The sequence below is a fragment of the Oncorhynchus gorbuscha genome, linkage group LG26 (assembly GCF_021184085.1).
Source record: "Oncorhynchus gorbuscha isolate QuinsamMale2020 ecotype Even-year linkage group LG26, OgorEven_v1.0, whole genome shotgun sequence".
Classification (NCBI taxonomy): Eukaryota; Metazoa; Chordata; class Actinopteri; order Salmoniformes; family Salmonidae; genus Oncorhynchus; species Oncorhynchus gorbuscha.
The window spans coordinates 3,885,210-3,911,197 of NC_060198.1; the positions used below are offsets into that span (position 1 = coordinate 3,885,210).

The window sequence follows — 25,988 nt, forward strand, 5'->3', positions numbered from 1 at the left end:
TTTTCCACAAATCCTGGTTGGAAATACCTGGAATTAGGAGGGAATAAGAAATCCTGGAAAACTCCTACCAGGATTTCCTTAAAACCGGGGAATGTTACCAGAATGGTGCAACCCTGTGTATTAGACACATGTTGATATATTTATACCACTAACTAAACCGTGGGAATGTATTTCTATCTTATCATTGAGGATACCCAACCCACATTACGGTTTTGATTGAATAGGGCCTTATGTATTACTGAGAAGTTCCAACTAGCACCTGAATGCTGCATCATTCTTCATTCAGCCTTCTGAATATCCATCCCCACAGCAAAGTGATGAAGGCAGTCTAGCATACTGTACAGTCTAGCTGACACAGAGCAATATGAAAGGTATGGTCTAGCTGACTGGCCTTTACCACACAGGGCTCTGACTGATCATATAAATAATGCTCCTTCCTGCATGAGAAAAGGAAGTACGCTATAGATCCTGGGCACAAGGCCAAATGGCACCCTACTCATTTAGTGCACTACTTTTCATCCTGTGGTCAAAAGTAGTGCACTATATAGGGAATAATTTGTCATTTGGGACACAGATTCTGGGGATTGAGATGCAGGAGGCCTGCCATATTGCAGTAGAGTGGATTTTTAATTTGAGCTGTGTGCTCTGAGAAGCATTACAAATATCTTCTGCGTGACTGCAATGCACCACTTATCTCTCAGTGCAATTGTTCTGACTAGGCATAGTTGTCTGGTTCTTAATGATAAGCCATAGGATGGACTGAGTTAACATGAAGTATTCTCACTATTTCTATCTTTATCCAAATACTGTAATCAAATCTTATTTTAAATATAGCATTTAACATACAAAACAAATTCCTATCTTTTAGTTATCCAATGTAACATTAAACAAAAAAACAACAATTCAAATGACTTTGTATTAAAATATATACAACATTGTGTACAATAACAAAATACCTCAATGTACAATGTAAAACTATAAAAAAACTTTCAAGTACAAAATATCAAACTACCCATTCTACATCATCCCCACACCAGTCTAAAGCAGCGATTGATCTGTCAAAATATATTACTTCTACTGAAGTAGGAAACTACAGATGAAAGCCATGTTTCTCTCAGTCTACATGACGAAGAAAGCTGGTTTCTCTGATAAGATGTGGATGAGCAGGTTTATCTGAGATTGAAAAAATATAAAACTACTAGATAGCAAACTACCCAAATTATACATCATGTACTTGACCAGTACTGCCCAATCCTAACGTACCACACTACACTTATATAAATACTGTTTTTATTTGGACAGGTTTGTCCCAGATAAGGCCCATACACCTTTCTATCCATAATACTAAACTAGCAGGTTTCTTACAAATGGAAAATATAATAAAACATTCTACATAATCACCGTACCAGTTGGTAAACCAAAAGTAACCACCAGCTACTGACCATACCAACATTTCAGCCATGTTTCTCTGTCTCTCTATAGTACTAAACTAGCAGGTTTCTCAGCGATGGACAGCAGGTGTCTCCTAGCCGGGTCATTGACATCCCAGAGCCTCTGGAACTCAGTGATGAAGGGCAGGACTAGGTCCGGTTCCTCCGTGACCAGGATGTTCTCTTTGTTGCTCTGGATGGCTGTCAGCGTCCAGTTCAGGGAGCCGGTGATTAGGCGCCGGCCGTCCACCACGGCGAACTTGTGGTGCATGTGGACGGCGCCGAGTCACACCTCACACAGATGCCTGGGGAATGGAAGGGAATACACAGGATGAGAGGGGCCATGCTATATTATGAATACAGTCACAGTTGTGGTGCATTGTGGTGGAGTCACACCTCCCACAGAGTTGGACCTCACAGAGATTCCAAATAGAGAGAAACAGAAGAGAGACAGACAGACAGCTTGTGCCATTCATCATTTGTCTGTCTAAGGAAGTGGTTCCCAACCTTTTTTTTCTTAAAAAAAAAATTGTGGCACACCTTGATGGGATAAATAATTTTGCAGCACATCTAAAATGTCCCAGTTAATGTATTTAGTAGTAATGAACTCAATCTAACTGATCCAAACTGTATTTTGTTATACCCAGTGCTTGACTTGGGACTGAAATAGGTTCAGGTACTCATTTTGCATGCCGGTACTGTTTCTATTTAGGTGGAGGAGCGCCACAATACTTTGAACATATATTCTATAAAGGGGAACGTGAGCGCAAGCAGTAGAACATTTGAGGTACCAGTACTCAGCTCCTGCCCAAGTCAAGCACTGTATTTAACCCCTTAAGAGCGTCCCGCAAATCCGTGCTAGAAATAGAATATGTATACTAAACAAAAATATAAACGCAACATGTAAAGTGCTGGTCCCATGTTTCGTGAGCTGAAATAAAAGAGCCTAGATTTTTTTTTCATAGGCACAAAAAGCTTATTTCCCAAAAATGTGTGGCACAAATTTGTTTACATTCCTGTTAGTGAGCACTTCTCCTTTGCTAAGATAAACCATCCATCTGACAGGCATGACATATGAAGAAGATGATAATCATTACACAGGTGCACCTTGTGCTGAGAACAATAAAAGGCCACTCTAAAATGTTCAGTTTTGTCACAACACAATGCCACAGATGTCTCAAGTTGAGGGAGCGTGCAATTGGCATGCTGACTGCAGGAATGTCCACCAGAGCTGTTGCCAGATAATGTAATGTTTATTTCTCTACCATAAGCCGCCATTAACATCGTTTTAGAGAATTTGGCAGTACATCCAACCAGCCGTACAACAGAAAACTAAGTGTAACTATGCCAGCCCTGGACCTCCCCACATCCAGCTTCTTCGCCTGTGGGATCATCTGAGACCAGTCACCCTGACAACTGATGAAACTGTGGGTTTGCACAACCGAAGAATTTCTTAAAAAATGGTCAGAAACCGTTTCAGGGAAGCTCATCTGTGTGCTCATCGTCCTCACCAGTGTCTTGACCTGACTGCAGTTTGGCGTCGTAACCAACTTCAGTGGGCAAATGCTCACCTTCGATGGCCACTGGCACGCTGGAGAAGTTTGCTCTTCATGGACGAATCCTGGTTTCAACTGTACGGGGCAGATGGCAGAAAGCCTGTATGGCGTCGTGTGGGCGAAGCAATTTGCTGATGTCAACATTGTGAACAGAGTGTCCCATGATGGCGCTGGGGTTGTGGTATGGGCAGTCATAAGCTACAGACAACGAACACAATTGCATTTTATTGATGGCAATTTGAAGGCACAGAGATACTGAGGCACATTTTCGTGCCATTCATCCGCCACCAACACCTCATGTTTCAGCATGATAATGCACGGCCCCATGTCCCAAGGATCTGTACACAATTCCTGGATACGGAAAATTTCCCAGTTCTTCCATGGCCTGCATACTCACCAGACGTGTCACTTATTGAGCATGTTTGGGATGCTCTGGATCAACGTGTACGACAGCGTGTTCCAGTTCCCGTTAATATCCAGCAACTTCGCACAGCCATTGAAGAGGAGTGGGACAACATTCCACAGGCCACAATCAATAGACTGATCAACTCTATGTGAAGGAGATGTGTCGCACTGCATGAGGCAAATGGTGGTCACACCAGATACTGACATTTTATTTGATCTATGCCCCTACCTTTCTTTAAGGTACCTGTGACCAACAGATACATATCTGTTTTCCCAGTCATGTGAAATCCATAGATTTAGGGCCTAATTTATTTCAGTTAACGGATTTCCTTATACGAACTGTAACTCAGTAAAATCTTTGAAATTGTTGCATGATGCGTTTCTATTTTGTTCAGTGTAGCTCCGGTAAAATAGATCTTTAGTTTTGAACGGGCTGAACTAGAGACAAGTGTTTTTTCTGCATTGTGTAGGTGAAAGTTATGCAACCACAGACACAAAGCCATGCTCCATTGGTTTCTATGGCAGAGGCTTTGATACAGCTAGCCCAATCAGATTTGCCTGTGCTAATGGTTCTCGTGGGTGAAGTAAATTGATACAAAATGACTTTGCTTGTGATGCTCGCCCCTCAAATGATACAAATGTAGCCTAACCACAGCCTGAGCACACAGGACTTGAAACCACAATACAGATGTAACCGTGTGCTATTCAATGTATTTATCAGAGCTGCATTGGTGCTCCCAAGTCTACATTCCATGTGCAAATCCACAGCTTTCTGACTCGTCTGTGCTTGTGCTGGCAAGCCCACTAGGGCCAGACCACACTTGCAACATATTCTATCATCCCTCTGACTGCGTTCCTATTCTCTATATAGTAGGTCTGCCCAATTCATTGAATTCACATCGAAATATTTCCATATCGCAAGAGATCCATGTCTCATGCAATATTTTTGCATCTCAGCCTTGTGTAGGGTTTGTTTTTAAAGTTTACTCTGTGATTTGTCTCCTCTTGCGACTGCTTCCACACACACCAAGCTCCGCCCCGTCACTCAAGCGGTGCAGTTCCTCCTCCTCGCCGTTAGATTCACCTAGTTCACATGCTGTTCTGTTAAGTCAACCGATTGTTCCAAACAAGAACATTTTGCTTTCCACTTTTCTTCTTAATGTAAATCATTCTATTTCTATGATTCCAACAGTCTGCCCAAGAGTTTGATCTATATCACATGTCAAATAGCAATCACAGTGTTTGGTTAAAAACCTGTTTTATTCTAATTAGCTTTTCTGCCCACATCTTGCAGCCCTACACTAGTTCCGACCAAAAAGTAGTGTACTATATAGGGAATAGGGTGCCATTTGAGATGCAAACACTATCTCTGCATTATGAGCATGGACAGTGTGTAACTGACTACACTGAAGAAGTTGGGAGTGCAGAGCAGCATGATAAAACCACATTGTAAATCACATGAATTATGATTAGGCTATAACCAGGAACCAGGAACCACTCTGGGATCTAGTTATAACACTCCAGAAATAACTTTGACTGAATTGATTGATCAATAAGATCAAATGACTTCAGACTCTGCATTATCACCTCCTCCCCAGTTTTTCTCATGGCATGTTTGTCATTGCATACCTTAGAGAGCTATTTACAACTCAGAAATGTCAGATCAACTAGCCCATGTCAGCTAATATTTTTTGGCTAGGTTTTTAGCCCATAGATTTAGTTGTAATGTTTGAGTCAGACAAAAATTACATGAATACATATTAGAGAAGGCAAAATGTATATAATTCCAGAAAACAAACAAACCTGCAACATTTTCTCTCTGTCAACAAGAGGGGTGTGAACATTGTGCCATGAACAGTGCTTGTTCCCATAGAAATAGACATGGCGCGTGGGATGTCCCCCAATGCTGGAAGGGGGCCTGAGTGAAAAACTTTGGGAACCCCTGGCCCAACCTGATTTGCAGATGAGTGATGTCGGAGGATAGGGGATTGTACATAGCTAGGTGGTAGGTTCCAATAACTGCTTTAGGATTGGGCCTCTGCCATCAACCTACCTGCTCTGCGGATGGCCCCTATCTGGGAGCCGGTGATGAGGTGTAGTCCATGTCAGTGAGGATACGGATGGGGATGCCCCTGGTGTGGAGGGCCAGCACGGCCCGGCTCAGGTCCAGGTTGGTGAAGGCGAACACACACAGGTCCAAGGAGGAGGAGGCAGACAGGATGTGGCCCAGGAGACGGGTGAAGGAGGTGTTGATGTTGTGGGGTAAAGGACAGGGGCAGGGGCTGGAGGGGGGATGGGGAAAGAGGGAGGAAAGAGAAAGAATGGGAGAGGGAAAGAGGAGGGGAAGATGATGGGGACAGGGGAAGATGATGGGGGACAGAGGAGAGGAGGATAAGAGGGAGAGGAAAGGGAGAGAGAAGGAGTTACTGTGGAAGGTGTATCTACTGTATAGTAGTCACTCATTGAATCATTATTCCTATCCCATAGCAAAACATCTCAAATCAACAGAAAGGCTATCAAAAAACAGCCACATTCTTGGAGACATTGGATAGATATATTATTAATGAATATGATGGTGAGTAGTTAATGTTGACTGTACTGGCATCCCAAGTGGTACCCTAGGGCACTAGTATGCACTACTGGGCCACTACAGGGCCCTGGTAAAAGGTGCCATTTGGAACACATTCTATTACTTACAATGGTGAGTTAGGAGTGAAGAGACGCTCCGTGCAGGCGACCTCTGTAGGGAAAAAGACTTCTTTCAGGGGCCCTCTGGATATTTTCCTGGGCCAGAGACGACAGAAGAGCCAGCCCAACCACTCCACACTGAGAGTGAGGGCCACAGCCCCCAGACCCACGATCTTCACCATCTGAACCACTGACATCTGTGGGCAGCGGGAGAAGTTGTCATGAAAATGTTGAATGGAAGCGCTAAATTACATACAGTAGGCCTTCCCACCTTTCCCCTGCCTTTCAGCTCTTGGTTAGGATTAGCCTAGCTAGGGTGAAGTCTTGACAGCTAATGATAGTTGAGGTCTGTTGGATATGCAAAACAGCCATTAACTTGTGAACGGAGCTCGTTTTCACCAGCTTTATAAGGACAATGACATCGCTAGCAAATAATGGACCACTGCTGCAGCCCGGTGCAGAGGCTATAGCAACTTCGATAGTTAGCCAGCTAAATTAGTTTATTAGTCAGGGCCATCTAACTATCTTATCTCTGCAAGTCTGAGCTACCTTCATAAGCACAATATCTCAGTTCATACATGTTGTGTGCTAGAATGAACTCTTATTTTAAACCACTTTAGCTACCTTGACTTTTTTTCACCGTCGAGCATCTGTTTTCACGATGGACTTTTAGTTGAGTGGACTTCGAAGACGAAGGTCGACCAGTGCTCTAGAGCTGTCAATCAATTTAAAACTCGCGGGATATTTGCAACGTTTCCACCAATCAGTGGACAGTTGTTAAAACGGTTGAACATGTATTATTATTGTAATGAATTTAATGAAACAGCAGGGAGCAGGTCTCGAACCCTCGACCTTCTAGCCCGAGGTTCGGCGCGCTATCGACTGTGACGCAAAAACATACTAAAACGGCAGAGTCGATTTCCGCGCTTATAAACCCAGGGTCGTTACATTTTTTTGTGAAACGTATGGTGTAGAAAGAGGGGGTTGTTTGACAGGGTCAGAGAGGTTGGATGGGGATGATGGAATTAGTGAGGTTTGTAGGGAATCATTTTATTGTATTAGAAATGCAGGGTTAGTTAAGAGAATATATAGGTCGTGAAAGGATTCACACACCTGTACAGTTGGTGTATGTGTATGCACTTATCAGTTGGTTGCGATTCGCCAATAAAACTTAAAGAAGACAAAGAAGAAGATGACGCCAGTTGTTCATGTTAACATCCGGTTCTGAAGGCGATCTCAGGAGGAAAAATGGCTGAAGCAGATGTTCTGTTTGAATCAGATGGCGTGTCGAGTGGAGATGAGAATCATTTGATTACAGTGACGAATGCAAAAGGAAATAAGAGAAGTAAAAGTGGTAGTGGAACCTAGTAAATCCAAATCTTGTTCTGAGTATTTGTTGGTTGGAATAGGGGTTTTGGCTCGAGGTTGTTTCCTGGGAGATCCGTTTGAAGTCTCTATTAAAATTGTGGATGCGTTGGATGAGGTGGCGTCGATGAGTGTTATCAATGGTGTTATCTCTGGGGTGGCGCTAGAAGTAAATGCAAAGGATATACAAGAAGAATTGGGTCAAGTGGTTGGTGCACAACAACGGATGCAGAAACCCACTTCATCCAGCCATTCTATTGTGTTTATTTATGAAGAGTCTCTCTCTTCTCACGTGTATTTGGGTTATATGGGATTTCATGCAAGAGCCTTCATGCCCAAACCCATGCAGTGTGATAAATATAAATTATTTGGTCATGTCAAGTGTATGTGGACGGGAGGTGTATTCTATGCCAGCTGAGCCTAAATGCTGCAAATGTGGTGGTGAACATGCACCCGATTTTCTGAAGTGTCCTGTTAGGGTGAATGAGACGTATGGGCAAGAGTAAGGGCTGTCCAGAATGTATCTGAAGGCATTGAGACGAGTGGAAGGAGTGAAGTTGAAAAAGTGATTGTAGTAGTAGAAACAATATGTTCCGTGTTAACAGAGGGATCATGACATTTAGCATATTAAGGTGGACTTTATAGCATTTATTAACTTGGTTTTCAACTACACAGCACAAACGGAGAGGAAATCGGAGAAAATAGGCATCTTTGTGTGTGTGTGCCTGGGCATTTCTGGGGACTCAGTGGGACTGTTTGTGTGTTTTGTTTCAATACTCCGTACATTAGGTGGCGGCAATATACCAATAGGTGTAGTTTGCCGTAACTTTAAAGAAGAAGAAGAACTTCCGGTTCTCCTTGCTTGATTTCTTCACTAAAAAGCCGGAGTGTGGTCTTAGGAAAGGTAGCTAAACAAATACATGGTTTCATGGAAAAATGATATAATATAAGCTAGCTTGATTATATATAATGTTGTTCTTTCCATTATTAATAACGAACCATTCGGTTTCATGATACTATACCATCGGCAAGGAAAGATGTTGGAGAGTTAACTGAGTTTATGACAACAACACACGTTGTTGTTGTAGTAGCTAAACTAGCTAGCTACATGCACCTAGCTAGCTAGCAGGATTATATTGTTAATTTACAGTTTACTAAACGTTGAGTTGATTGAACGACTGCGATCCATTCCGTTACAAAATTGCATTATTTGTTTTTGATGTACATTTGCTCCACAGAGTTTAGCCAACTATCTAGCTAACGTTACGGTACACGTGAAGACTACCTAATATGGGTCGCCGCAAGTCCAAGAAAGCCCCCAAAGAAGAAGCTTACTGGAAATTTGGACACTCAATTCACCTGTCCGTTCTGCAATCACGAAAAGTCATGTGATGTGAAAATGTAAGTAACAAAGTACAGTATATTAAGTGTATATATACTCCCGTTCAGAAGTTTGGGGTCACTTAGAAATGTTCTTGTTTTTTGTCATTTAAAATAACATCAACTTGATCAGAAATACAGTGTAGACATGGTTAATGTCTGATTTTTGTAAACGTCTGATTTTTAAAAATAGAATATCTACATAGGTGTACAGAGGCCCATTATCAGCAACCATCACTCCAATGGCACGTTGTGTTAGCTAATCCAAGTTTTTATAATTTTTAAAGGCTTATTGTTCATTGGAAAACCCTTTTATGTTAGCACAGCTGAAAACTGTTGTCCTGATTAAAAAAGCAATATAACTGGCCTTCTTTAGACTTGTTGAGTATCTGGAGCATCAGTATTTGTGGGTTCGATTACAGGCTCAAAATGGCTAGAAACAAAACTTTCTTCTGAAACTCATCAGTCTAGTCTTGTTCTGAGAAATGAACAAGTTCCACAGACATGTGACTAACATAAATTGAATAATGTGTCCAGTCAGTATCTGGTATGGCCACCAGCTGCATTAAGTACTGCAGTGCATCTCCCCCCATGGACTGCACCAGATGATGCTGTGACATTCCGTCCCAGACCATGGCGGACCCTCCTCCAAATCGATCCCGCTCCAGAGTACAGGCCTCGGTGTAACGCTCATTCCTTCGATGATAAACGCGAATCCGACCATCACCCCTGGTGAGACAAAACTGTGACTCGTCACTGAAGAGCAGTTTTTGCCAGTCCTGTCTGGTCCAGCGACGGTGGGTTTGTGCCCATAGGTGACATTGTTGCCAGTGATGTCTGGTGAGGACCTGCCTTACAACAGGCCTACAAGCCCTCAGTCCAGCCTCTCAGCCTATTGCAGACTGTCTGAGCACTGATGGAGGGATTGTGCGTTCCTGGTGTAACTCGGGTAGTTGTTGTTGCCATCCTGTACCTGTCCTGCAGGTGTGATGTTCGGCTGTACTGATCCTGTGGTCTGCCACTGCGAGGACGATCAGCAGTCTGTCCTATCTCCCTGTAGCGCTGTCTTAGGTGTCTCACAGTACAGACATTGCAATTTATTGCCCTGGCCACATCTGCAGTCCTCATGCCTCCTTGCAGCATGCCTAAGGCACGTTCACGCAGATGAGCAGGGACCCTCGGCATCTTTCTTTTGGTGTTTTTCAGAGTCGGTAGAAAGGCCTCTTTTAGTGTCCTAAGTTTTCATAACTGTGACCTTAATTGCCTACCTTCTGTAAGCTGTTAGTGTCTTAATGACCGTTCCACAGCTGCATGTTCATTAATTGTTTATGGTTCATTGAACAAGTATGGGAAACAGTGTTTAAACCCATTACAATGAAGTTCTGTGTGAAGTTATTTGGATTTTTACGAATTACCTTTGAAAGGGCGGGGTCCTGAAAAGGGATGTTTTTTTTTTGTTGCTGAGTTTATATATGCATACTTTTCTTTATTTTTACAATTTTCTACATTGTAGAGTAACAGTGATGACATCAAAACTATGAAATAACACATGGAATCATGTGGTAGCCAAAAAGTGAACAAATCAAAATATATTTTAGATTCTTCAAAGTAGCCACACTTTTGAGTTGATGTTTTGCACACTCTTGGCACTTAAACAAATCTAAATATATGAGATTTTTCAAACACTTTTTGGGGTACTACATGATTCCATGTGTTATTTCATAGTTTTGATGTCTTCTACAATGTATATCTACAAAAACCCTGGAATGAGTAGGCGTCCAAACTTTTGATTTGTACCATGTAGAGGTCGACCGATTTTATAATTTTTCAATACCGATAATTGGAGGACCCAAAAAAGCCGATACCGATTAATCGGCCGTTTAAAGAAATTTTTTTATTATTTATTATTATTTTGTAACTATTTTTTAAAAATGTATTTGTAATAATGACAATTACAACGATACTGAATGAACAGTGAACACTTTTATTTTAACTTAATATAATGCATAAATAAAATCAATTTAGTCTCAAATAAATAATGAAACATGCCCAATTTGGTTTAAATAATACAAAAAGAAAGTAAAAGTGCACAGTATTGGAGAAGAAATTAAAAATGCATTTGATTGGATTTGAAGTGCAATATGTGCCATGTAAAAAGCTAACGTTTAAGTTCGTTGCTCAGAACATATGAAAGCTGGTGGTTCCATATTCCCAGTTCTTCAATATTCCCAGTTAAGAAGTTTTAGGTTGTAGTTATTATTAGGAATTATAACGTGTCAACTATTTCTCTATACCATTTGTATTTCATATACCTTTGTCTATTGTATGTTCTAATTGGCACATTAGTAATGCCAGCCTAATCTCAGGAGTGGATAGGCTTGAAGTCATAAACAGCGCTGTGATTAAAGTATTGCTAAGAGCTGCTGGCAAACGCAGTAAAGTGCTGAATGAATGCTTCTGACGAGCCTGATGCTGCCTACCACAGCTCAGTCAGACTGCTCTATCAATTATCAAATCATAAACTTAATTATAGTATAATAAACACATAAATACGAGTCTTTGGTCATTAATATAGTCAAACCGAAACTATAATTTAAAAAACAAAACGTTTATTTCAGTGAAATACGAGCGTTCTGTATTTTATCAGACGGGTGGCAACCATAAGTCTTAATATTGCTGTTACATTGCACAACCTTCAATGTTATGTCATAATTATGTAAAATTCTTGCAAATTTGTTCGCAACGAGCCAGGCGGCCCAAACAGTTGCATATACCTTGACTCTGAGTGCAATGAACGCAAGAGAAGTGACACAATTTCCTAGTTAATATTACCTGCTAACATAATAAAAAAAAAAAAACAAATATGCAGGTTTAAAAATATATCAACTTCTGTGTATTGATTTTTAGAAAGGCGTTGATGTTTATGGTTAGGTACATTCGTGCAACGATTGTGCTTTTTTCGTGAGTGCGCTTTTGTTAAATCATCCCACGTTTGTCGAAGTAGGCTGTGATTCGATGATAAATTAACAGGCACCGCATTGATTATATGCAACACAGGGCAAGCTAGTAAACTACATGGTTGATGATATTACTAGGTTAACTAGTGGTTATGTGAAGATTGATTGTTTTTATAAGAAGTTTAATACTAGCTAGCAACTTACCTTGGCTACTTGCTGCACTCGTGTAACAGGTGGTCAGCCTGCCACGTTTCCTCGTGCAGTGCAATGTAATCGGCCATAATCGGCATCCAAAAATGCAGATTACCAATTTTTATAATGAAAACTTGAAATCGGCCATACCTATTAATCGGTCGACCTCTAGTAGTGTGTGTGTATACATAGATTCTAGCTTCCATTATTCTGCAATATTAAAGCTGATCTGAAAAAATAAATAAAGTACAGTATGGCTATCTCCCAAATGGCAAATCAAAAGAGAACCATCGCGCTCTTCTAAAGGTTTGACTGGTGCGTAAAACCTGCAAATTCAGTAAAGGAAGAGGTGTAATGGGTTAGCACTAAAAAATATGTTTCATAAAGCTTCATTGTTCAATGTTTTACATTTTTTACTGCATCAAAGGATAGCATACACAGACGTTACCTCCCAAATGGCACCCTATTCCATACGTACTTTGACCAGAACCCTATGTGCCCTGGTCAAAAGCACACTACGTGACCATAGGTATGTGGACACCTGCTTGTCGTACATCACATTCCAAAGTCAATGGGCATTAATATGGAGTTGGTCCACTCGCTTTTCTGCCTACACTCTTTTGAAAATAGCTTTCCACTAGATGTTGGAGCATTGCTGTGGGGCCTGGCTTGCTCGGCTTTCCAAATAATCTGAAAGATGTTCGATGGGGTTGAGGTCAGGGCTTTGTGCAGGCCAGTCAAGTTCTTCCACAACGATCTCGACAAACCATTTAGGTATGGACCTCACTTTGTGCACAGGGGCATTGTCATGCTGAAACAGGAAAGGGCCTTCCTAAACTGTTGCCACAAAGTTGGAAGCACAGAATCGTCTAGAATGTCATTGTATTCTATAGCATTAAGATTTCCCTTCACTGGAACTAAGGGGCCTAGCACAAACCATGGAAAAACAGCCCCAGACTATTATTCCTCCTCCACTGAACTTTACAGTTAGTACTATGCATTGTGGCAGGTAGCGTTCTCCTGGCATCGACGAAACCCAGATTAGCCTGTTGGACTGCAGACGGTGAAGCATGATTCATCACGCCAGAGAACGTGTTTCCACTGCTCCAGAGTCCCAATTGCGGCGTGCCCCACACCACTCCAGCTGACACTTGGCATGGTGATCTTGAGGCTTCTGTGCAGCTGCTCGGCAATGGATTTCATGAAGCTCCCGACGAACAGTTCTTGTGTTGACGTTGCTTCAAGAGGCAGTTTGGGACTCGGTAGTGAGTGTTGCAACCAAGGACAGATGGGTTTTACGCTTCAGCACTCGGTGGTCCCATTCTGTGAACTTGTGTGACCTACCACTTCACGGCAGAGCTGTTGTTGCTCCTAGACGTTTCCACTTCACATTAACAGCACTTACAGTTGACCGGGCAGTTCATGCAGGGCAGAATTTGGACAAACTGACTTGTTGGAAAGGTGGAATCCTATGACTGTGCCATCTTTAAAGTCACTGAGCTCTTCAGTAAGGCCATTCTACTGCCACTGTTTGTCTATGGAGATGCATGGCTGTGTGCTCAATTTTATACACCTGTCAGTGACGGGTGTGGCTGAAATAGTCAAATCTACTAATTCAAAGGGATATCCACATACTTGTGTGTAATGTTATATATTTTAGTGTAGTTCTCTAGGAGGTACTGCACCTCAGGCTGTAGCTCTGACATTTTAATGATGCAACTATTTATTAATACTTTGTTTAAACTTTTGATTTTCTTGTATTGCCAACAGGGAAAGGACCAGAAATACTGGGATAATATCATGCACAGTTTGCCTGGAGGAGTTCCAAACCCCCCATTACCTGTATCCTTTGAAGTCTATTGAACTCACCCAACAGCTATTGTTCTCATAATCACATTGAGTATGTTTACATGCACGCTAATAATTTGATATTAAACTGCAGAACGACAAATGTTTGTCAGCTCGGGGATTCGATCTTGCAACCTTTCGGTTACTTGTCCAACGCTTTAACCACGAGGCTACCTGCCGCCCCATATGCAGTTTTTATAAAAACTGTTCTTCACTTTGTACATGACAAAGTAGCCCGACGTGGTGGATTCACAGACCTCCACGGACAAGGAGGGTGAAAAGATATCCATTATAATAAAAGCACTGCATGAATCTCTTATTTTTGGTATGAGACCAAATAGGCTTTTATATACATTTCATGAAATTCTACATCATTTTACATAACTGGAGACTTTTGTTAATACCACCACAGGGCAGAGAACACCTGAGCACATGCTGCAGCACCGGAGACGATCAGAATCTTTTTGTTAATACCACAACAGAGCAGAGAACACCTGAGCGCATGCTGCAGCACCGGAGACGATCAGAATCTTTTGTTAATACCACAACAGAGCAGAGAACAACTGTTAGAGCGGACATGCTGCAGCACCAGGAGACGATCAGAATCTTTTGTTAATACCACAACAGAGCAGAGAACACCTGAGCGCATGCTGCAGCACAGAAATCTTTTGTTAATACCACAACAGGAGAGACGATCAGAATCTTTTTGTTAATACCACAACAGAGCAGGACAACACCTGAGCACATGCTGCAGCACCGGAGACGATCAGAATCTTTTGTTAATACCACAACAGAGCAGAGAACAACTGAGCGCATGCTGCAGCACCGAGACGATCAGAATCTTTTGTTAATACCACAACAGAGCAGAGAACACCTGAGCGCATGCTGCAGAACCGGCAGGAGACGCGCATCAGAATCTTTTGTTAATACCACAACAGAGCAGGACAACACCTGAGCGCATGCTGCAGCACCGGAGACGATCAGAATCTTTGTTAATACCACAACAGAGCAGGACAACACCTGAGCGCATTGCAGCACCGGAGACGTTGATTTCTATACAGCCTATTTAAAAACTAAAGGAAAGTTTAAGTTTGGAACAGTACTAAAGTTGTCTCTCAACTGTAAATATTCAGCACAACTGAACTAGTCACTACGGAAGTATGGCCTATACGCATTTGTAAACTATTTTCACTTGGGAAACTATCATTTTCAAATATATTCTATTTTATTCCAAGATATTGTTACAAAATAGATGTGTGCAGACTGTGATTAGGGCATGGGAGTATAAGTTAAATTAACAGACTTGGCTTCCATAGCTCACCGCATGATCCTCAAACCAAAGACCAGCCAAACTCATCTTTCTAAACGTGAATTCCAAGGCACTGTAGAATGATTGCATAGCCTAATAAGGCATATTTTGTTTTAATTTAATTCTAAGTAATAATACAAAAATAATAATATTTATTTCAAGTTAGTATGTTAATACTTGTTTTATGGATCTCCCTCACATTTCTCAAATTGAGAACACGGGGCTGCATGGTCAAATTAATTCTGATAGGCCTAAATATGATTTATTTATAATGACCACTATTCCCATAAACGATAGAATGACAAACTAAATCAATATGTAGTCTATAGCAGCCTAGGTAGATAGCCTAAATGGTGGTAGTACTGTGTTTGTTTTTCGCTCTGGCGGTGGCATGAAGGATGAACTGTAGGCGTGTGTGTAGAGGCCCGTCGGTCGGAGGCGTGACCACTTTGAGAGGCCAAATCCGACGTGACAAAAACCTGACCAGGGTTCGCTAAAACGGTTGTCCTCAAAACAGTCTTGTACAATGCACTGAACTCGACCTACTGAGTGCTTAGCTTACAGAAACGTGCCCCCTCTATTGCGTATGCAGACAAACTGATCCACCGCATGGACCTTTACCACGACACCAACGAGAGCTAGGATCCACATTCACAACGTGTCCGTCACGATGGTCATTACCTACGGGCCCAGAACGACACGAGGACCACTGCTGTCCTTTCAGCACCAAGATTCTAAGTGCTCAAAATCACTCTAGATGTAGCCGACAACTAATAGTCCTTCTCATCCCTTATTACAAATGGAAGATTATCACTTCTCACAATGGTGCTCGTTTAGTAACGTTAGAACAAAGAGAAGTCAATGTCTCGCAGGATCGCAATGTGTAATTTGTGTTTTACGTAGCAGATCAGAATATAATAATAATAATAATATAATGGCATATAGTCTGCTTTACCAGGCCTGTAATGTTACACCAGAAACACCTCTTCTGTCGTTTCTTATCTGAAGCTGAGTAGTCCTCTTTTTTTACCAAGACTCAACAGTGTGCACGCCGCAGGCAACGCTTTGATGCAAAAATAACAAGAAATGTTAATATTTTAACACCATCTGCTTCCATTTGGTCACAAAACAGTAATTCAAGAAGATCTAAATTCATATTCCCATGAAACTGATTGAGATCAAATGATTGACAGGCAGTCTGAACATTTCACCAGTAAAACGTGAAGAATTACCATTCACCACTGACAGTGATAACGACCTACTCTGAAATGAGGTATGACTAACTTGGTGTTTGAGGGTATTAAACATTTGACATTTTCTTGAGACAAGACGTGTGGGCCTATAGGCAGTTTTTAATCAAACTATTATATTCATCTGACTATCCACAATAATCACATTACCGTGTGCATGTAACCGTACTAGTTGATACGTAATCAATAAGACTGCAGCAATGGTCATTTCCTAAGGATGTAATGCCCATATCCAATGGGATTGGCTATTATGATAAGATTGTTTTATAGGTATTTTAACATCAGGAATGCTAACAGCACAGTAAGTTCCTCTGGATAAGAGCATCTGATAAATGGCTCAAATGTAAATAAACCAATGACTAGACAGCTGCATGCATTCACATCTACTCCAATCTCCTGTTGCTAACATTTTCTAGGTTGAGTGTGTCTATAAGTTACATGTCCCTTACCTTACTCTCTAAGATCTGTCAGAGCCTGTGGATGTGTACAGTGATTGGATAGACGCTTGTGAAGCAGCCAATCAGTAGCCCAGGCTCACCGGGGCGGAAGACCTCACGTTGGAACAGGAAGCTGATTTAGAGGTGGCGCTCGTCTGTTTCTCACCAATCACTGCCAGTCTTCAGCTCAAGATGATGGTCCCCGTTCCAGGCCGACTACATTGCAGACGTCGCATTGCATCAACCAATAGTTGCCACGTCATCAACTGCTGTTGGGCATCATATTGCTGTTTCATGTGGTTAGCTGATATGTGAACCAACTATCCAGATGTTGTGAGATCTGGCAGATGCCTACAATGTAGTCAGCCTGGTAAGCAACCTCTGACCTTTACCTCACCGCACATCTCCCACACTAGTGACCTGGCGTCCACCGAGACTGTCTTGAGTAGCCATAGTTCAGTCCAGAGCCCTATATAGGTTACGCCCCAAATGGCACCCCATTCCCTATGTAGGGCACTACTTTTGACCTGCTCCCGTAGGGCTCGGGTGGAAAATAGTGCACAATATAGGGAATAGGGTTCCATGTGGGATGTGACCTTAGAGGTATATATGACTCTGGTTAAGTCAACCTATTCCCCTACTCACCGTTTTAATTCATACAGACTTCATTTTAGCGGTCAGTTGTCATGGCTCCTAGCTTACTGGTAGGATTATACAGTTAGTTGCAGCTCTTGGGTTAGTTTCTGTTTTACCACAATTAGTTTTACTCTCCCCTGTGTACAGAGATACACAATACCACAGAGTACAGCAATACCATAGTGTTGGGTCATTCCATTGGGTATATTTGGTGTAACTCTGAGTGTGTTTATGCAGAGTAACCTACTGGGGTGTTCCAGAAAGTAGGATTGTAAAGTTAGCCAGCTAACTTTGATATGCAGTTAAATATATCTTTATTTTATATTTAGAAAGCTAAACTTGAATATGGGTTGTTGTTGGTTGTCAAGTCAATTATACCATGACGATTTCAAGTTGGATTTTGTTGGGACTGTTAGCTGGCTACGTCATTGATCCTGCTTTCTGGAACAGTCTAAACTCTCAAGTGGATTATGAAATATTTTCTAAGAATATCCCAGGTCCTTTTTCTTAATGTGAAAATGGTTACGGTATCTCCCTGAAGACATGTTGCACCATTCCTTTGTTAGAGAAAATGTACTAAAAGCGAGAGGTAGGATGGTACATAAACAGTAGGTCCAAATTAGTATTATTGATTTGATTATTTTAGTTTTTCAAATGATAAGAAAATTGCCAATGATTTGCTATTGGTTGCCCGTTGTAATATTGTAATGATTTTTATTTTCAATGTGACAAATTAAAAAGTGTTGTATTTTGACATCCACAATGAATGTGTCTGTGTTGCCGGTCTGAGAGTTAACCAGCTATATAGAGCATGTTTCTACTGGAGAGACATGCCGTTTCATTACCTGATAGTAGGCTAGCTAGAGGAAACCACCAAACTGTACAGTTTACCACTAAAACCTTAACATTTTCCTCGTCATAACTCAGATGTGAGCACCGTGTGTGTATGTTTGCCCCAATGCATTTGTGTGATTGTGTGCGTTGCCCATGGTTCTCAGCTGTGGATATTGACAATGAGTTATGATCACGATGATGAGTGGTTATCAGTTTGTTATATCCCTCCATCCCTATCTCAATCTCTCCTCTCATTCCGCATGTGAGGTCAAGTGTCACTCTAGTCTCTGTTGTCAAGGCTGCCAATAACCCACACAATGGTGCCATGGCAACCGTTTCCAAGTAACAAGTATTTTGTTTCTAGACACCTAGAGCTGTGCTCACACAACTTGCCATTTTAGTAACTTTTACACATCCACCATTAACAAGTTGCATAATGTATGTGCATGTAATTGCTGCATTTAAACACGATGCAAATTAGTAAGGAATGTTTACAGGGCATAGAAACAGTTGATTGTGTTATGTACAGTGGTGTTGGGTACAGTAGCTTTGTGCTAAAATATTTTTGCAGCGTTTGAATCACTTTCATCTCGTGGTATTAACTCGAGTTGCAGAATTGGGATAAAAAGTCTACCCTTTTGGCTTATAGCTGGCTGTCTGGAACCAAATAATGTGGCCACGGCTTTGTTTCATCTGTTAGGAAGAATGACAACAAGTAGTGCATGCTGTGTCTAGAGAATGACAACAAGTAGTGCATGCTGTGTCTAGAGAATGACAACAAGTAGTGCATGCTGTGTCTAGAGAATGACAACAAGTAGTGCATGCTGTGTCTAGAGAATGGCAACAAGTAGTGCATGCTGTGTCTAGAGAATGACAACAAGTAGTGCATGCTGTGTCTAGAGAATGACAACAAGTAGTGCATGCTGTGTCTAGAGATTGTAGAAGAGAATGACAGGGAATGTTCCTAACCACTGCCAAAATGTAGTGGTTTTCGTAGTGCACTGTGTCTAGAGATTGTAGAAGAGGCAGCTGCCGTGGCGTCACCCAGGTGGGTGCAACAAGATTGGCAATGGAGGAGGCGGGTCCTATAGAGGAACTGGCCATCAGAGACGCAGATGTGGTGCACTGATGAAGAGATCCGGGCAGTTTTCTCTCTGGCTGTACCATCGATGCCCCGTCTGCTGAAGCTACACTGCCTTTCCAATCCAAACGGCCTCAACTCCCAGCCTTTCATCAGAAGCCAAATGGAGACATTCGATGTCCATTTCTACCATCTGTTTTAATTTTGTTTAGCTTTTATGCGCTTTGGAGATTAACTAATGAAAAGCTCTGCAAGTTAAATTTATTATCACAAAACAATGCCATGAAATGACTAAATATACAAGGAAACCTAACGTTAATTTATTGGAAATACATTATCAACAATAATAATGTACTAAAATGTATTTCAACCCATTTCTCCCCAACACCGCTAGAGAATGCCAATCTGCAACCATTCATCAGTTAGGGGGTGTATTTATTATGAAACAAACAAAAGCCAACACTCTGAAATATTGAGGGACATACCTAAACTTGTCCAATAAGAAACTCTTGTTTTTGTTACAAAAGTTTAGAGTTTCAAAACATTTTTGCTACAGTGTGCACTAATGAATACACCAGAGCCTTGACACTGTAGTATCCTGGGTGACCCAGACTGGAACACAGTGTTTCATTGTGAGCGCAGAATTCAGTCTAGTTTAACCGGGGCCAGGCTATCAAAATATTCCCCAGATCCCTTGGTGAGATGGAAGTCGAGAGTGAAGCTGCCTCTAGACAGGTCAATTTGGGCATCTTCACCAGAAGTGGTTTAGGTTAGGATTTGGGGAGGTGAATTGATCCTAGATCTATGCCTAAGGGCAACTTCTATCTGGAGCTGGAACATCAGCCACCGCAATGTCGTCCTTAAAGTTGTCCCTAGACACTGATCTAAGGTTAGTTTAATCCTTGGGAGGGAAAGCTGGTCCTAGATCAGTCTACAGTATCTGGTGCTGATATGGTATGTCAGCCACCACAATGTCGTCCTTAAAGTTGTCCCTAGACACTGATCTAAGGATAGTTTTAGCCTTGGGAGGGAAAGCTGGTCCTAGATCAGTCTACAGTATCTGGTGCTGATATGTTATGTCAGCCACCGTGATGCAAAGCCTTAACATGTCTTCATGTGTTACCGTCTCTAGCTGTCGCTGCAGACGTCAAAGTCCCACTCAGTTGTAGCATGTGGTTATATAAATAGTGATGGGAGAGAGGGGGGGGGGGGTCACAGGGGGGTGGTAGTGTTGTCATGTACCAGCACAGGTGAAAATACAAGGTTTCTCTTTATCCCTACACACTTGTCAAGGAGTTGATTGGGCGCTATACTATAGGTGAAAAATGTATATAGGAAGTGAGTGGCCTGTGTCGTCCAGCAGCCGCTGACATGGCATGCATGCCAGAGACGGCGTGGGTTTGAATCCAGCCCACTGCCCTTGGACCCTTCCCCTATCTGTCCTGTCTTTCCAACACTATCTGTCCTGTCTTTCCAACACTATCTGTCCTGTCTTTCCAACACTATCTGTCCTGTCTTTCCAACACCATCTTTTCAATAAAGCGAGAAAAAAAAATAGAAAGGGAATATACCTCGTCCATAAAAATAAGAGTATTTTTGTTGGAATGATTATAGGTCAATTGTCGATGCAATAGCTTCCACTGCGGCTACGCGTATTCTCAAGCAATAACATCGACATCTGTATTATCAACCCAAGAATACCCGTGGTCGAGACGGGAGCACCAGGTAAAAATCCTCCCTCCATCCTGTCTTCTCCTCTTTCATTCTCTCCTCTTCTTCATTCTTGACTCGTAGAATGACAGATGGGAGGGAGGAGGGGGTCGAAGACATCTGTGAAAATGGTGGCCTGGGTAAGAAAAGTGTTGGATTAGAAAACAAACAATAACATGCACTGTACACAAAGACAGAAATCGGTGCCTGAAGTGAACTGGTATCAAACAAGCTTTTAACCTACTGTAGCTCTCTCCCTGCCTGCCTGCCTGTCTCATTCTCTCTCGTCCTCTCCCATTCTCTCTCTGTCCTCTCCCATTCTCTCTCGCCTCTCCCACCCTCTCTCTCGTCCTCTCTCCCCTTTTATTTTTCTCTCTTCCTGCCTCCCTCCCTCCTGCTCTCTAACTCCTCTCTCTGTCTGTCCCATTGCGAATAAGGCAGTCAGCATGACTCAACCACACTCTCACTTTCTAATTAGAGACAGTGGATGTCAATCAACAGCTGGGAGTAGAAGAGGAGAGGGAGAGATTGAATGTATCAGCACCATGGACAGCTCCCTGTGGAGAACTCAGGGCTGGTTTACAGACATTGAGTTTACTCCTCTCTCTAACACACACTCTTTCTACCACTACTGTTGAATTTCAGGTTTATATCTTGATTATATTCTCTCTACCAGCCCATCAATCACATGGTGTAACCTGTACCTTGAATAGAGGAAATGAGAGAGAGTCCCACTCTGTCAAAACTCGCACCAACCTTCTTCCTGTCTGTCTACTTCCCTCTCATCGTCATTGACAGGAAGTGCCAAAACAAGTCCGACACGTCAAGTATTCTGACACTATATCCCTCATTACCTGGCTTACAGCTTTCTCTCTCTCCTCTCTTCCACTCTCTCTCTCTCTCATGTGGTAGACACTAGCAGAGAGGGTGTTTACTGGTAGGCTATGAGAACAGCAAGCTCATCATTAAAGGAGGACATTCCTCCTCTACATTACTGTTGGAACAAAAGCACTGCTGTCAATATGTTGCTGCTGTTTGTCTACAGCATCAGCTCTCCTCCAGGCCCCTATAGCCACTAATGCTGGAGTCAGAGTCACTATTCTCGAACTTTAGGGATCCATTGACAACGTGATCAATCTGTAGCAAATGTATTGTATTTTGTTCCTCATAGTTTTTGGCGTCACTTAGTGACAAAGAAAGATGGTATTTTGTAGAAGAGGGATCACCTAAGTATACTGAAGGCTAAATACACAGTAATGACTATTCCATAAAGACACCTTCTGACCATTGTTAATAGCAGCACCTGTTTTGTCGTCTCACGTGAGATGATTGTGTATCAGGGTTTCTTTGTTTGTCGATACTGTACATCCGGTACATCCAGTTCCTCTAAGTGGAACATAGTAAAGCTACTCAGAATAGCAGTGAACTGATTCTTTCAGCCTTATACTGCACACTGTTCATTTCCCCCTCAAGTAACAGACCTTAAAGCAGCCATCAGCAGTAGAAACGCTGAGGGGATGGGTCTGGAGAAATGCAACCACTCTCAAATTCACTGACATAGCTTTGGATGCAAGGACTGACCATGCAAGATATCAAAATGATAGTTTTAATCATGTTTTGGGTTCTGATGAGGTACGACAGTTGAACTACGCTCATGAGGCATTTATTTATAGGTTAGGTTATATTCTTCAAGAATCAATTGGTACATATTACTTTATAAGTAAAATAAATTGATGTAGCAACTGCTGATTTCCCTTTGAATTCTTCCTAAAATAAAGAAATTAAATAACATTCCAAGAACAACAAAATACCTAACCAATAAAACACCGTAGAATAATATTCTGTGATATTGTTGACAGTTTTGACAGTGCATGTTTATTTTTAATGGGACCTGTCTATTCATCAACAAATTCCTGCTTCCTTCCATCAATAAACAATGTGTTATTCATCTATACTGAACAAAAATAGAAACGTAACATGTAAAGTGTTGGTCCCCATGTTTCATGAGCTGAAGTAAAAGATAATCCACCCATCTGACAGGTGTGGCTTATCAAGAAACTGATTAAACAGCATGATCATTACACAGGTGCACCTTGTGCTGGGGACAATACTCGGCCACTCTTAAATGTGCAGTTTTGTCACACAACACAATGCCACAGATGTCTACATTTTGAGGGAGCATGCAATTGACATGCTGACTGTAGGAATGTCCACCAGAGCTGTTGCCAAATAATTTAATGTTAATTTCTCTACCATAAGTCGCCTCCAACGTCGGTTTAGATAAATTGGCAGTACACTCGACCAGCCTCGCAAACGTAGGCCACGTGTAACCACGCCAGCCCAGGACCTCCACATCTGGCTTCTTGACCTGCATGATCATCTGAGACCAGGCACCCTGACAGCTGATGAAATTGAGGAGTATTTCTGTCTGTAATCATGCCCCTTTGTGGGAAAAACTCATTCTGAATGGCTGGGCCTGGTTCTACAGCACCTCTGCCCAGTCATGTGAAACCATGAATTAGGGCCTAATGAATGTATTTAAATTGACTGATTTCCTTATATGAACTGTATCTCAGTAAAATCGTTGAAATTGTTGCATGTTGCGTTTATATTTTTGTTCAGTATAGATTTTGTTTAGAATAGCCTACCAAAAAAATATAAATAAAACTCGATACTAAGCCACTGGTGAATTGTAGCCTAAATGTCGCAACACCCGGCACGAGATGACAGGCTTAATAGCTCATAATAATAAGTGATAATCTCACCCGTCCATCGCACTTCCATCGTTGTCCCAGATCGGATATCTCGAGTCCGTACCACATAGAGTAACCATGTTTTCATAAAAAAAATATATAAGCGAGAAACGCCCCCCAATTAATTTATCTTTCGCGGTTTGCATGGTTTAGGCGGAAGGGACGTTCCAAGGATCCCAAATAGCACTAATCCGAAAGCTCTAGGATGAACCAATGGGATGAACCAACGCTCATGTCATCTCCCGGCTGATTCAGAACTGCAACCTCTCACTTCTCCGACGCCCATCCAGAAGAAAGAGCACGCCCTCCATCACCCCTAGCTCACACGCTCCTGTAGAAAATGCATGAAACCAAAAGGCTCAGTGGACTTCTTCTTCAAGCTTATTTCCACTGAACAAGAGTGAGGAAAGTCAAATGATGTCCAACAACAACGTGCGTAGAGGCTAAACGACAGTCGGTTTGAAGTTACTGTACAACTCCATATAATGACCATTGTACTAGGTTGCCAAGGGGAATGGTAGCTGTGCCACTTACCTTGGCCCAGAGCGTGTCCAACTTGTGCTCTCTCTGCCTGCCTCTCACACACACACGGTTAATGGCTCCATAATCGTCCGAGGCAGACTATTTGGTAATCAGGCGACTGCAGCAAGGCAAAGACCAATATTTGTAATTTACTACGACAGATAGTAGACTCTCTTGTATTCTGGGGTTCGGTGGTTTGCATTTGGACTTGATCAACACACACACACACACACACACACACACACACACACACACACACACACACACACACACACACACACACACACACACATTACACACACACACACACACACACACACAGAGGAATACTAATGGTCCTGGCTGCATGGTGGTCCAGATAGTATACAGTGTCAAGTGTGTGTGTGTGTGTGTGTGTGTGTGTGTGTGTGTGTGTGTGTGTGTGTGTGTGTGTGTGTGTGTGTGTGTGTGTGTGTGTGTGTGTGTGTGTGTGTGTGTGTGTGTGTGTGGGGCCCAGACTCCAGACAGACTGTGACTCCAGGGTCATAGGCATTGTGCCAGGCATACAGAGTGTGTCAGGGAGGAGACATTACCATAGCACCAGGAGTCGGAACACACTCACACACACACACACTCTCTCATTTATAAAACGGCTAGATGAGTAGACACGTCTGCTTTTCTTTGCCAACCCGATAACTATGACTGCCTTCCAAATGGCACCCTATTCCCTACACAGTGCACTACATTTGACCACAATGGCCTAGCCAGTCTGCAGACCTTAATCCCATAGAAAATATGTGGAGAGAGTTGCCAAACGTCAGCCTCGAAACCTTAATGACTTGGAGAAGATCTGCAAAGAGGAGTGGGACAAAATCCTTCCTGAGATGTGTGCAAATCTGGTGGCCAACTATATGAAACGCCTGACCTCTGTGAAACGTCTGACCTCTGTGATTGCCAACAAGGTTTTGCCACCAAGTACTAAGTCATATTTTGCAGAGGGGTCAAATACTTGTTTCCCTCATTAAAATGCAAATCAATTTATAATATTTTTAACATGCGTTTCTCTGGATTTTTGTTGTTGTTATTCTGGTTCTCACTGTTCAAATTAAAATTATAGACTGATCATTTCTTTGTCAGTAGGTAAATGTACAAAATCAGCAGGGGATCAAATACTTTTCCCCCCTTACTGTAGATAGGAGTAGCGAGAGAGAAAGGGATAGAGGGGGGAGAGGGAAAGAGGAGATAGGAGTGTGTGTGTGTATGTGAGAGTGTGTAGGAGCGAGAGGGAGACAGTGTGTGTACGTGAGTGTGTGTAGGAGAGAGAGGGAGACAGTGTGTGTACGTGAGTGTGTGTAGGAGCGAGAGGGAGACAGTGTGTGTACGTGAGTGTGTGTAGGAGCGAGAGGAGACAGTGTGTACGTGAGTGTGTGTAGGAGCGAGAGGGAGACAGTGTGTGTATGTGAGTGTGTGTAGGAGAGAGAGGGAGACAGTGTGTGTACGTGAGTGTGTGTAGGAGAGAGAGGGAGACCATGTGTGTACGTGAGTGTGTGTAGGAGAGAGAGGGAGACAGTGTGTGTACGTGAGTGTGTGTAGGAGAGAGAGGGAGACAGTGTGTGTACGTGAGTGTGTGTAGGAGAGAGAGGGAGACAGTGTGTG

General features: G+C 42.3%; 2 pseudogenes; one reads left to right on the forward strand and one right to left on the reverse strand.

Moving 5' to 3' along the window:
• Nucleotides 1–1,188: 1,188 nt before the first annotated feature.
• Nucleotides 1,189–6,994, reverse strand: LOC124015108 (annotated as a pseudogene).
• A 127-nt stretch (nt 6,995–7,121) lies between these two features.
• On the forward strand, nt 7,122–18,216 carry LOC124015096 (annotated as a pseudogene).
• Nucleotides 18,217–25,988: the final 7,772 nt, after the last annotated feature.